Source organism: Gouania willdenowi, chromosome 15, assembly GCF_900634775.1.
Source record: "Gouania willdenowi chromosome 15, fGouWil2.1, whole genome shotgun sequence".
Lineage (NCBI taxonomy): Eukaryota > Metazoa > Chordata > Actinopteri > Blenniiformes > Gobiesocidae > Gouania > Gouania willdenowi.
The window spans coordinates 2,371,675-2,384,776 of NC_041058.1; the positions used below are offsets into that span (position 1 = coordinate 2,371,675).

At 37.3% G+C, this 13,102-nt stretch overlaps 1 protein-coding gene across 2 annotated transcripts in view; it reads left to right on the forward strand.

The window, feature by feature from the left end:
* Window positions 1-13,102, forward strand: part of LOC114476441 (uncharacterized) — a 75,276-nt gene that overhangs the window by 40,875 nt on the left and 21,299 nt on the right. The window lies entirely within an intron of this gene.

A 13,102-nucleotide genomic window follows, 5' to 3' on the forward strand; every position in this document is an offset into this window, starting at 1 on the left:
ATTTTGTGTTTTTTTATGCATTATTTTCTGTGGTTTTGGAGTCATGTGGTTTATTTTCATTGTCATTTTGTGTGTCTTGGACCCATTTGGTGTATATTTATTGTTGTTTTGTATGTTTTTCTGCTATTCTGTGTATTTTATTTGCCGTTTAGTGTGTATTATCCATAGTTGTGTGTTTTTGCTGTGGTATTGTGTACTTTTCTGCCAACTTGTGGTTTTTGGTTTGTGTTTATTGTATGTTATTGATAATTTTAGTTTTTTTGAGTCATTTTGTGTGGTTTCTTTTAGTCATGTTGTGTATTTTTGTGTGGTTTTGGAATCATGTGTATTTTTGTTGACATTTTTTTCTGTTTTTGGAGTCATTTTGTGTATATTTACTATTGTTTTGTACATTTTTCTGCCATGCTATGATTCTTGGTTGATGTTTTGTTTGTTATTGGTCATTTTCATATATTTTTGCTGTGGTTTTGTGTATTTTTCAGTCATTTTGTGTAATTTTGGAGTCATTTTTTATAAATGTACTAATGTTTTATATATTTTTCTGCCCGTCTGTGTTTCTTTGTTGATGTATAGTGTGTTATTGATCATTTTTGGGTGTTTTTATGGTTGTTTTGTGTATTCATGCTGTGGTTTTGTCTATTTTTATGTCATTTTATGTGTTTCAAGGATACATTTTGTGCATTTGGGGGGTGACCACTTCTCTGAGCTTCAGCGCAGGCATTAGTCTTCACACGGAGGCTTTATTTATAACGCTGGATTACAGACAGAGGTAATTGTGTCGTGTTTTTTTAACGCTGGGGCTCAGCATCACCTCTGCATTTTTATGTTAATGAGAAACAACGGCGTCCTCGTCCACTTTACAGTACGATGTGAAAGCTTTCATCGACAGGAATGCTGAGGAAATGTCATCAAATCACATTTAAGACGCAGAATAAACCAAAAAAAAATAATGCTTTAGAGTGGCAGCTTTGATGGGAAATATTGTGTTCAAGTGCAGCAAATGGAGACCTTGGCAAAGTGCAGGAACACAGGCGAGTGTACTGTGTGTGTGTGTGTGTGTGTGTGTGTGTGTGTGTGTGTGTGTAGTAGTGGTAGTTGCAGCCAGAGAGCCAGATGGAGACAAATGGATGAACTTTCAAGACAACAGCCCTTCAATTAACACACAGACACACTCACAAATCACACTCATGCAAGTCATATGAACACACACACACACACACACACACACACACACACACACACAGGACTAGTTTTCTCTGGGTTCGTGCAGAGCTGCAGCTGCTGTCGACTGTGACTTATGATCATATGTAAATGCAGAGACGCACCAGAGATTTACCTGCAGCAGCAAAAATTACCAGCAAGTCAATGAAGCCTCGTCTTAACCGTCGATGAAGGTTAGCTCCAATTTAAGTTTGTGTCATAGTTTATTGAAGCGAGATCTACAACAGGACCACACAGCAGAACCCCCCCCCCCCCCCCCAAGCTGCAATGTCAGCTCATCAAAAAGATAGTAGGAATGATTTAGAAACAGCAGATGTGATAAAAATCACTCTAAGCGCATGTGACGTAGTGATTACTTAAGGAAGTGCTTCATTCACGTAACTCACACTGGTTTAATGAGGTTAAAGGCATCCATCATGTAGCGTAACGACACAAAAAAGAACATTTCTTGGAAGGAATCACAACACACAATGCCTTTAAAAACACACAAAAAGAACCCAGAAAATACATGAAATGATAAAAAAAACACATAAAACAACTTCAGAAATGCACAAAATGAGTCTAAAAACACACAAAACAACAATAACACACACACAATGACTCCAAAAACACAAAATATGACGACAAAGACACAAAACATGAATCCAAAAACACACAAAATGACTAATAACACTAAACATCAACCGAGAAACACAGAATGGCAGAAAAATGTACAAAATAGTAAATATACACAATATTACTCCAAAAACACAAAAAATAACAGCAAAAATACAAAAACAATGACCAATGAAACACTTAACATAACCAACAAACTCAAAAATGGCAGAAAAAACACACAAAACAACTACAATACACAAAATGACTCCAAAAATACACAAAATGCTACTACAAGACACCAAACATCAACAAAAACACCTAAAACAACTAAAGAAAGACTCAAAATGACACAAGGAACCACAACAATACACAAAATGACTCTAAAAATACACAAAATGACTCTAGAAATACACAAAATGACTCTAAAAATACACAAAATGACTCTAGAAATACACAAAACAACAACAAAAACACACAAAATGACTCAGAAAACACACACTTTGACCACTAAAGCTCACTAAATGCACAGATTGGTCTTTATTCTAATTGAATGTTGATCATGTGACCCTTTTTGCTTTCTCTGTGATGAAAGTTGCTCATCTCTGATTTAAATTAATGTTACATGTGTCATTATTACAGACGTGCACTGATTTAAATATTTGCATTATTAGAACCAACGTAACACAGAACAATGTTCACGACTGTTTCAAACATGAGGCATGATGGGAAGTCTCCACCATGGATGCTACACCATCATTACACACTACGCCTTTACACCAGTACACTTCTCTTCTTCTACTCACCCAATGCTCGCATCCTCAGAACATTCAGGGGAACAAAAAGGCAACATTTCAGATTAAGTGTAGAAAGCTTTTGTGTTTTCTGAGCTGGAGGATGAAGCTGAGTCTGTGATGTGGGGGTGAACTGAGGCCACATCTGTAAACATCAGCCTGTTCATAAAGTGTCTTCAAATAGGAAAGCTTTCAGAGTCAAATTCAATTTGTTTTTGTAATTGTTGCTTGGTGCACATCTGTAAAACAAACTAATGTTGGAGGTGACTTCCTTCCTGTTTCACTGCTTGGAGAAAAACATGGAGTTGTTTTAGCTTAAACGCCGCCGTGTGGGAAACGTTTAAAAAAAGAAAGAATAAGTGGTTTTGTTGTTTTGTGGGAAGCCGGCGAGGAATCAAATCCTTTTAGCTGCTTTACTGAGTCGCAGCATCACAAGCAAAAGCAACCCTGACAACAGCGAAGTGGAGGAACTTAATAGAAAAAGGCAGAAAAAGAAGAAGAAGAAGAAAAGTGCAGAGCGGAGCACAGGGCGAGGATAATACAGACGATTAGACGAGTCGCGGCTGTGCAAACACATCCCAACGCATTAGCCGTTGAATTAGTTTTAAGAATCATTTCTTCTTCTTCTTCTTCTTCTTCTTCTTCTTCTTCTTCTTCTTCTTCTTCTTCTTCTTCTTCTTCTTCTTCTTCTTCTTCTTCTTCTTCTAAAAATCCAGTGAATATTCTGACAAACAAAGCCTGGATTCTCACGTCGTTCACGTTGAGAGCCAGAATAAAACAGAGCTGTTAGCGTTAAGCACAGCTTTGTGTGTGTGTGTGTGTGTGTGTGTGTGTGTGTGGGCGGAGCTGGAACACACACAATGGACTTCAACATATGGTTTCTCATAGCAGAGACACCTCCAGACCAAAGCCACCAGCAGGAGACGGGAACATGTTTCTAACAATATGTTTGGTTTACGAATGTGTGGATGATGCACAATTATCAATGGATTTAAGTCTGAATGAGAATCTACATGAAATCATGGCTTATTGTCCAGTTTTTCTGCTTTAAGGGTGGATAGATACTCTAAACTATTGAGTGGAATAAACTCCAACTATACAACTATGTGTGAGTGAGACTTTTCTCGTAAGAACAATTTAGAAGCTGCAGATGCAATAAAAATCACTTTGACGTAGTGACTACTTAAGGAAGTGCTTCATTCACGTAACTCACACTGGTTTGATGAGGTTTAAAGCGTCAACTTCAATGTAACAACAATAAAAGACAACTTTTGGAAGGAATGACTACACACAATGCCTTTAAAAACACACAAAATGAACCCAAACTACATAAAATGATAGTAAATTAACACTAAACATCAACAAAAACATAAAACAAGTCAGAAAAAAACCTCAAAATGATTCTAAAAACTAACAAAACAACAACGATACACAAAGTGACTCTGAAAATACACAAATCGACAATAACAGACACTAAACATAATCAAAAACACAGATAAACACATAAAACAACTTCAGAAACACTCAAAATGACTCTAAAAACACACAAAACTACACAAAACAATTTCAGAAACACTAAAAACCACAACTATACACGAAATGACTCCGTAAATACACAAAACTATAATAAACGACACTACACATCAACCACAAATACACAAAACAACTCCAAACATCAACAAAAACACATGAAGAACTCCAGAAACACACAAAATGATTCTAAAAACACAAAAAAAACAACAATAATAATACACAAAATGACTCCAAAAATTCACCAAACAATTGTAAATAAAAAGACTAAACAACAAAAACACAAAACAAGTCCAGAAACACTCAAAATGTTTCTAAAAACAAACAGAATGATAATAAAAAAGACATTACACTTCAATAAAAATATGCAAAAACACATAAAACAACTCTAGAAACACAAAATGACTCCAAAAATACACAGAAGACATTAAATATTAACAAAAACATGCAAGCACACAGAAAACTAGTCTAGAAACGATCAAAATGATCAATAATGCCACAGAATATCAGGTCGATCAATGTGAATTAAATGTTTAAAAAATGCATAAACTCATGCTTTATTTTTTATTCAACTAAAATCTAATAAAATGTAATGTAATTGACAGTAGACAATAATTTGCTGTCAAAATGATCACTGGTGATAATCAATAGTTGCTCATTTAGAAACATTTAGAATAATTACCAGTCTGAGAAATAACAGAGAAAAGAACAAAGGTTTTTGTGTATTTTTGTTGTCGTCTTTGGATTTTTCATAGAAACTGTAGAAAAAGGTCTGGTTTTAACAAATCAAATGTATTTCATTTATATGAATGTTTTTGTATGAAAAACTGCCACTTTTCCCACTCGATTAGACTCGTTCTCACCGTAGCCCTGGTAGACCAACGAGTGGAGTTTGTTCTAATGAGCGTGAACTGGAGACTTTCCCTGGGTGTTTCCTGTCTTGTTCATTAAGTAAACTGATTAACTTTAGCTCCATCAATCCTGACATACATACAGTAGTAAAAAGATGAAATGAGCTGTTTGACTTGATCAACCATTGAAGGAAGAACAAGTGAAGAGGAAACCATCCCAGTCTGGATCTCTCCATCCTCTCCTTTGAAGTCCGGTTGCCAGATCTGACGGGCTAATTAGAGCATGTTGTAATGAGGGAGGAAGGAGGAGGAGAAAAGACGAGGGTCAGCGGGAGACGAAGAAGAAAGAGTTCTGATCTGGGATCAACCGTTTCTCCTCTGAACCACCACCACTTCATTCCTTTATTTTCTATTTGCATTTTTTTTCTTCTTCTTCACGGCTTTTTAATAATTCAGATGGAATGATTATAAAAGGCACTCATTTGATCCTGTTTCAATAAGAGGAGTCTAATAAAGAGGCCGTCTGAGGCCTAATCAAGACCAGCTTTAAAGCTGAAGTGGAATTCTGTGGAGGAGTTTAGAGAACCATTCTATTCATTTTCAATAAGCTGAGAGATGTGTGTGTGTGTTGATATATGTGACAATGGTCATTAGGTGGAAGACTTGACTGTGATGTCTGGGGGGGTCTCTACTACGAGAAACTCCAGTATTTTATCCCTCTTTCTCGCCATCGTCCCGTATCAGTATTTTCCCGTAAAAATCCCATATTTTCATGTAGTAATAATGAATAGATTCATAAATAAAAACATTCCTCTGCCTCTCTAAACTGAACGCTGCCACTCGTGAGAACTTCCAACTGAAATGGTCTGGGTGGCAGTTCTCGTGAGATTAGTGCCGACAGCGGCAACAAACCTGGAAACAACTCAGAACAGAGATGGATGTAAGAAATGGACTACGGTGGGCACGTGGAACGTCTTCACGCCAAATAGCACGGACCACGTTCCCGAGAATTTAGTCAAATGGGCCCCTGGCACCCCCGTGGCACATACAGAGTAATGAGCCACATTCATATATTGGTATGTGTCAATGATTCTGTGCCACCAACTGTAGCAATATTTGACTCACAAATAAATAAAAAAAACAACTTTAATAGAAATTGCCAAAAAAAGGGGGGGGTGGGCCCCTGATCAGATTGTGTGAATCATTATCGTAATTTATGTTGAATTGATTTGTTTGCATAAATTTTGAATTGATCATTTAAAAAAAAGGGCTCTGAGCGTCTCATCATATTCATTCATGGAGTATTCATAACAAACTGCATTCCTTTTTAACGAGAACTAACAAAGGAGTAATCATTTGAAAAAATGTGACCCTCGGGGCCCCCGGGGCCCCCTGGTGCCCTCGTGACACGTACGGGGAAGAAGAAGAAGAAGAAGAAGAAGAAGAACAAAGTGAGGACATTCCTAAAGAGCAGCAGGATGGACACAGTTACAGTGAGATTAGTGTCCACCAATCACAAGCACCACAAATATACACTAAGTAATGAAAATAAAATGTAAACGTGAAATTAAATATGCAATGTGTTGACTTGTACAGTATATGAACTGTAAATATATTAAATAATCAGTTGGCTGCTGATCTAAAAAGTTCATTTAAAGCCCTGAATATATGCAACTCCATAAAAATGAAAGGGTTAAATCTACTTTTAATGAATTTACTCCACAAATAGACATAATCTGTGCAAAAAACGATACTTATTCAACTTTAGTAATAGAGAAAAGGCCATATTCATGTTTAATGTGATTTCTCAATTCCGATGTGGACCGATATTACATTTTATGGCAAATATTGGCCAATAATAACACATCTCTACCTTAATGTTATGTGACATACAGTATCTAGTATTTAAATGTATTCATTTTCCACAGCTAGTTTGATTCTCTGAGTTGGTTTTTGGACCTGATTTCCTAAAGGTTTTTGTGCTCACACTAATACCTGAAAGCTGCTGTTCTTCTCGTTTTCCCCACAGCGTTTACTTTCCCACAGACTGCCTCACTGTGTGGTCTCTAACTGTTATGCAGCTTTGAGTAGCATCTCCTGTTGTCACTGTGATCCGTCTCAAACTTCTTTTCTTGATTTTATTTTGTGAACCTTTGAATTTTGTACGGCAGGTTTTTTTCGTGGGACGTTTCCACTGGAGTCACTCATTTCACCACTTTGTACCTGTTCTGATCTGCGTGAACTTGCTTTCTATTACTTGCTTTAATTTCATTTATTTGGGATCTTAGTGAATCAGTCTTTTTTGCCACTTCACGTCGTCTCTGCAGTCGTCACATGATGATATTTTTATGTTTACAGGCTCTGTTTGTTGCCTTTTTTTTTAGTTCTTACTTTATGTGCATTTATGTTTATATGCTTGTGTTTCTCTACACGTTGTTAAATCTGTAGTGTTTAGTTTTAATCTTCCTCACGTCTCTAATCTGTGACTTTCTAACCTTCTGCTGCACGTTTCTTGGTTGCTTCTTATTTTCTCTGCATCTCACTTTAATCATTCAGTCTTTTGCTGGTAATTCTGCTCGTGCTACACCCTTGTTGCACATTCCTGCAGTCACCGAGTGTCTCTTTCTGCCTCTCAGAAGGTTTGGTGATGTCTTTTCTTTGTTATTTGAGTGTTTTTTGCTCATTTTGTTGGGGAATTGTTACCATGTCTCTTGTGTGTTTTTTGCACATTTGGCTCCTGTTTTTTGTTGCCATGTTTTCCTTCTTCTTCTGTGTGTGATGATGTTTGCCATAATTTAGAAACTCTTTGTAGCGTTCCTAGGTCCCCCTTCAGCCTTTTTCTCTTTTGTTTTACTGGTTTTTGTTGTCACTTGAGTCTTGCCGCAGTCATTTGCCCCCCCCCCCTGCAGTCCTCTCGTGTCTCTTTGCTGTGATTTGGGGTCACTCTGGGCCTATTGTTCATGCTTCTGCATTTATTCAGCATCTCCTCACAGTCGTTTTGTAACCACTTGTTGTGTTTGTGTGTCCCTGCGATTGTGGTTGTGTGTCTCGGAGCGTTTGTTTTGAGTTTCCGCGTGAGATCATTTGGGATCGGCAGGGTAATCTATCTGTGAAAGTCAACCACAGCGAGCGAGGCCCTGTGCGGTCTGAGCGAGAAACAGAAAACAGTCTGTAAGTGATTTTTGACTCCGCCTCGTCTCCACTGTATGGCAGATGATGAAATGACGTGAAAGATGAGAGGTCGACCGAGAAAGAGATACGAGGAGGAGGAAGAGACAAAGATCGGAGACTCTGGGACAATGGCTATGTTTACATGAGGGCTTTAATTCGGAATATAAAATAAATCATCTTTAAAAAGATTAAAAATGAGCTTGTGAATACCGAATTCCAAATAAAAATGGCAATATAAACTTACACAGAGTTGGCAGGGGGCAGGGGGAAGTAACCCGTAGTGGCCAAAAGTTTTCAATACAGTTTTCCTAAATTCATTAAAAAAAACAATACAATTCCTAATATAATGTACATTATATACAAATATTTTATGTGCCATAAAACACAGTCCGTCTTCCTGCAGAGAAGTCTCACGAGCGCCAAAACAACCTCGGATGGAAACACGTTCAAAGCGCAATTATACTTTGTTGAAATTTTAGAAATATCGCTTTTATTTTGCAAAAATCTGTAATGGAAACAGCTACTGTTAGTTTGATGTCACAGATGTTCGTTCTACCTCAGGTGTTCAGTATAAGTTTTCAGTGAAATGGTCACAAACTTTTACGACTTTAGGTTGGTTCTTCTTCAGTTGCGCAATTCTTCTTCACAGCGTAAATGTTGGAGCGACACTGCACCCAGCAGTTCACGTATGGAACTGCAGCAAAAATGAAGCAGAAAGCGATGCTTTTACCATGAATGAATTCACAACATGAAACAACGCGTCGAAGCAAATGTTTGAAGTCAACATTATCAATTACTGTATGTTACTAATCATTTTTGCATAATTGTATGTTACACACATTGTGGTTTCACAAATCCCGAGACGATCTACAGGTATATATTTAATTTTATATTTTCTTTCCCCCCCACCCCCCCAAGAGAATCTCCAACTCCGACTTTGCATTTAAACTTAAAATCGGAATAACCGAGCCACCTAATTCAGTTTTAATTTCAAATTAAATAATTCCTCAATTTTGTATACGTTCATTCCACAATCAAAAAAAAAAAGTGAAAATAATTCTTTATATGTTGTGGTCAAAAAGAGAATGTTTGTTTTGTGTCCAATCAGAACCCTTCCCAACCCCCCAGACCTAAAGACGGAACTGAATAAATGCGAATAAACCTGTTTTCCATGTAAACCTCAATTCGGAATTACTATTTCCATGTAACCACAAAGTATAACTCATTTCAAATTCAGAAACATCATGTATATGGATGTTATTCCCATTATATCCCATTTTCCCTTTTGTTTTTATGACCAAACTCTCTCTCTTTCTTCATTTTCTTCTCTTTGTTTGTCGTTTGATTTTCATCTCGCAGATTCTCACTTGCTTTTTTTTTTATTATTGAGACACTCAAACAAATGAGCTGTGAAACATCGTGATGACAGAGGGGGAGTTTTGCTACATGTGTGTCCTTGTGTGTATGTGATTCCTCCAAAAAAATAATAATTTGGATGTCAGGAAATTAATCTAGCCTAGCAACGCGTCAAGATTTCACACACAGTCTACAACAAAGACCAAATAGCTGCTTTTAAAAGCTGGGGTCGACTCCACCACTGTCCAGTTCAAACTACCATTATTTACATTTATTAGACTATATGCATTCACTACTTTTTCATAGTTATCATCATAAAGCCATGTGACTCCTTACAGTCAGGGTAATTCCTGCTACCGGAGAACTGTTCATGTTAAATTAACAACTTCCTGAAAGAAGTCGATCACATTTCCCAAAAAAAGAAGGTTTAATCTAATTTATAAAATCAAGTTAACTGTCTGAGATTAACCAGACGGGAGTGAACGAGAGGACATCGGTTCAATAAGGAAGTGGGGAAATAAGTAGGAAGTCATTGGGAGGAAAACCACTAACGTACTCTACACTACAAACTCAATGAATATATATTGTCTATAGTTGCGTGTACACATTTCAATCTGACATTTCAGCGATGTCTGATGCATCATTTAATTACTGTTATGATAATGATTATGGATATATAAATATATTAATGTGTTTTGAATACGCCCAAAAAGAGAAAATGTAGAACAGGAGAAATTTGTTTGTAATACATTTAATGTTTTCAAAAATAAATGTTTTTCTGATGAGTAATCTTTATGCTATACATTAAAACAGACATCAGATTTTTTCTTACATTCCGACATGAAGTTATGGGCCAATGAAAACCAGATTTCCCGAGCGTGTCACCCAAGAACCAAAGCATATATGTGACTAATCAATAGTGATGTGAACAGTCTATGTACATAGCTCTAAGCTATATTATATTATATTACATCATTATGTTATAGTACAGGGAGCTGAGGCATATGCTAAGTTGTTTACTGAAGACCCAAACATGTTCATGACAATTTTTTTTCCAATTTTGAGGAGCTAGCATGTCCACCAGATAGGATGTATAGCAGAACTTTTTGTATAATCTGAGAGAGTGGGTGGAGCTGTATTACTATACCATATTTCAGTTTCCTATGTGATGTATATTTGTAGATATTAGAAGCTGGAAATGGAAGAAAAACAAGGACATCAACACATACTCCCCTTACTAAATTGTCTATATCTCAAAAATATTCATCCAATCAAACTAAAATGTACAGTGTGACTATTGGATAATTAAGGAATTATTGGTAGAAATTTCAGATTTTTTTGAGACCGAAGTGAGACCAACCGAGCTAATGTGTTTACATGCATTAAAAAACTAAATCCAGTTACTACCATACTAAGCTGTTTATTCACTTTTCTTAAGCTGTGTGTAAATTCACTGAGTGAGTTGAACTCTAGGTTTACCATCTGCATAATGAACATCTCTGGTTATAATCAGACGTATCAGCTTTTACTTTGTTTGCAGCGATGCTTCAGACCCTCCATCCACCACTTTAAAATATGCATAAAATGCTGCATTAAAGACGCTGAGCCAGAGGCTGGAACATATGTTTAATCTCTGCTGGCAAACATCACTGTGTGTGTTCAGGACTTCACATAAAAAACCATGAGCCGCACATTTGTTTACGCCGCCCGTTTGATGTACGACGCTAAACTTTCTAATCCCAGAATTCACTTCTGGAAAACTCAAGCTCGTCTTTCTTGTTTGTCTGTAACAACAGTTTTCTGTTCTCGACCCAACAGCTGTGCCAATCGAGCACAAACGCACTCCTCTCTCTCTTTCATCTCGCCAATTACGCACACGGATGACAATTATGTGGCCAAATAGCCGCTTCAGCGTCCTTCGAGGACGGAAACTCCGTTCGTCAGAGATTCAGTGTGACTGTAAGTGATATTCACACACGAGCACAAAATTCACACTGTGGTGCCTCGATGACGGGAGGAAGGCAGACTTCAGAGCCTCACACGTGGAATAGTTGGTGTTTCACATGCTATTCAAGAACTATTCAGAGACATGTGTGGTATTAACTGACTAAACAATGTCTTTGCGCAATAGATGGTTTTCATTATAAATGTCAATATGTCTATATTTATTTCCATTAATTATTCATCCTTCAGCCTTGAGCGCTGAAACAAAAGACAGACCTACTTATTTTAAGGCTAACACACATACATAACGATATCAGACATTATCTGCATTATCAAGCTAACCCTTGTTTTTGGACTGTGGGAGAAATTTGAGAATTCTAAATCTTCACGAGTGTATAACAGTTAAGGTGCATTTATAATGCATTTATAATGCACCTTAACACGGTGTGAACACGCAAACAAAGTCTAGAGCAGATCAAACAGGAGAATTCTAGAGCGATTGTTTGCGGTCGGTTTCAGAGCGTTTCCAATCGAAGGAGAGATTAGGAGCGTCGTGAACGCAACCGCGCTTAAAACGAATCAAACACGGGGAGAATCAACGATGACGTAGAGTGCACGGCATTGTGGGTGATCAGGACAACCGGCCACGGCACAAACCAGGGCTTTAAAATCACCAAAATCCCAGCAACTTGTTGCTGCTCCATTGTTGAATGTTGGAAGAGAACAAATGGAGAAGGAAGAAGTTTCTGAGTTCTCTCTGGAGCGGATCAGAAGTTGTGAACTAAACGTAAACAAACCAAACCAAGGTGATAAAATGATCAGCTGTTCTCCACCCATTTGGACCAAGTCCACGACTAAACCGGTGTAAAGCAGCCTTAGTGATCTTACAGCTGAAAGCCGCCGTTTTTTACGATATGTGTACGATGTTGATGCAAAGGAGGCACTTGGAGTTTGACTTCAACAACAACCAAAACATCTATTTTTTGTTTGTTCTCAGGCTAGTTTGTTGATAATGGCTTAATTTCTGAAGCAGATTTTCCATTAAAGTTGGACAGAATAGGGGTCCTTTGATATCACCATGGGTTGGTCCCCAAACGGCTCGAGATAAGCTTTAATAGCAAAAGAAACCTAACCTCCACCTATTTGTCTGTTAGCAGGATTACAAAATGTCAACCAAAGATAGTCCTTACGTCAGAGATGAATTTATTAAAATCCCTATATCTCACCATTGGTGGACTTTGAAAATGTCATATTTTGGTTCTTAATGACCGATATCTATGACATTTTTGAGTTTCATCTGTTTCGGTTCCGAATCGTACATTTCGTTGCAATTTTTCACCCAAAAAATGTGGGTTTCCATAAGTTGTGACCTACTGTATGGCTATTAATGGGATATAAATGTCTTCCAAGCCTTTAAGGTGTGAATAATCCTGGTCCCATGATCAGGTTCATTGATCCAGATAACTGCTAATACCTGGAAATAAGGAGATTTGACATTTGCTGGAGGTTTGCACTCTCTGATTGCTTTTGTTACACATTTTTAACAGCATGCATTACCCATGAACCTAAACCTCTGCTGTCATGGTTAGGTTCTCCTCACATAGTAACGATTGTGACTTTGCAACATTTATTAAATTTACA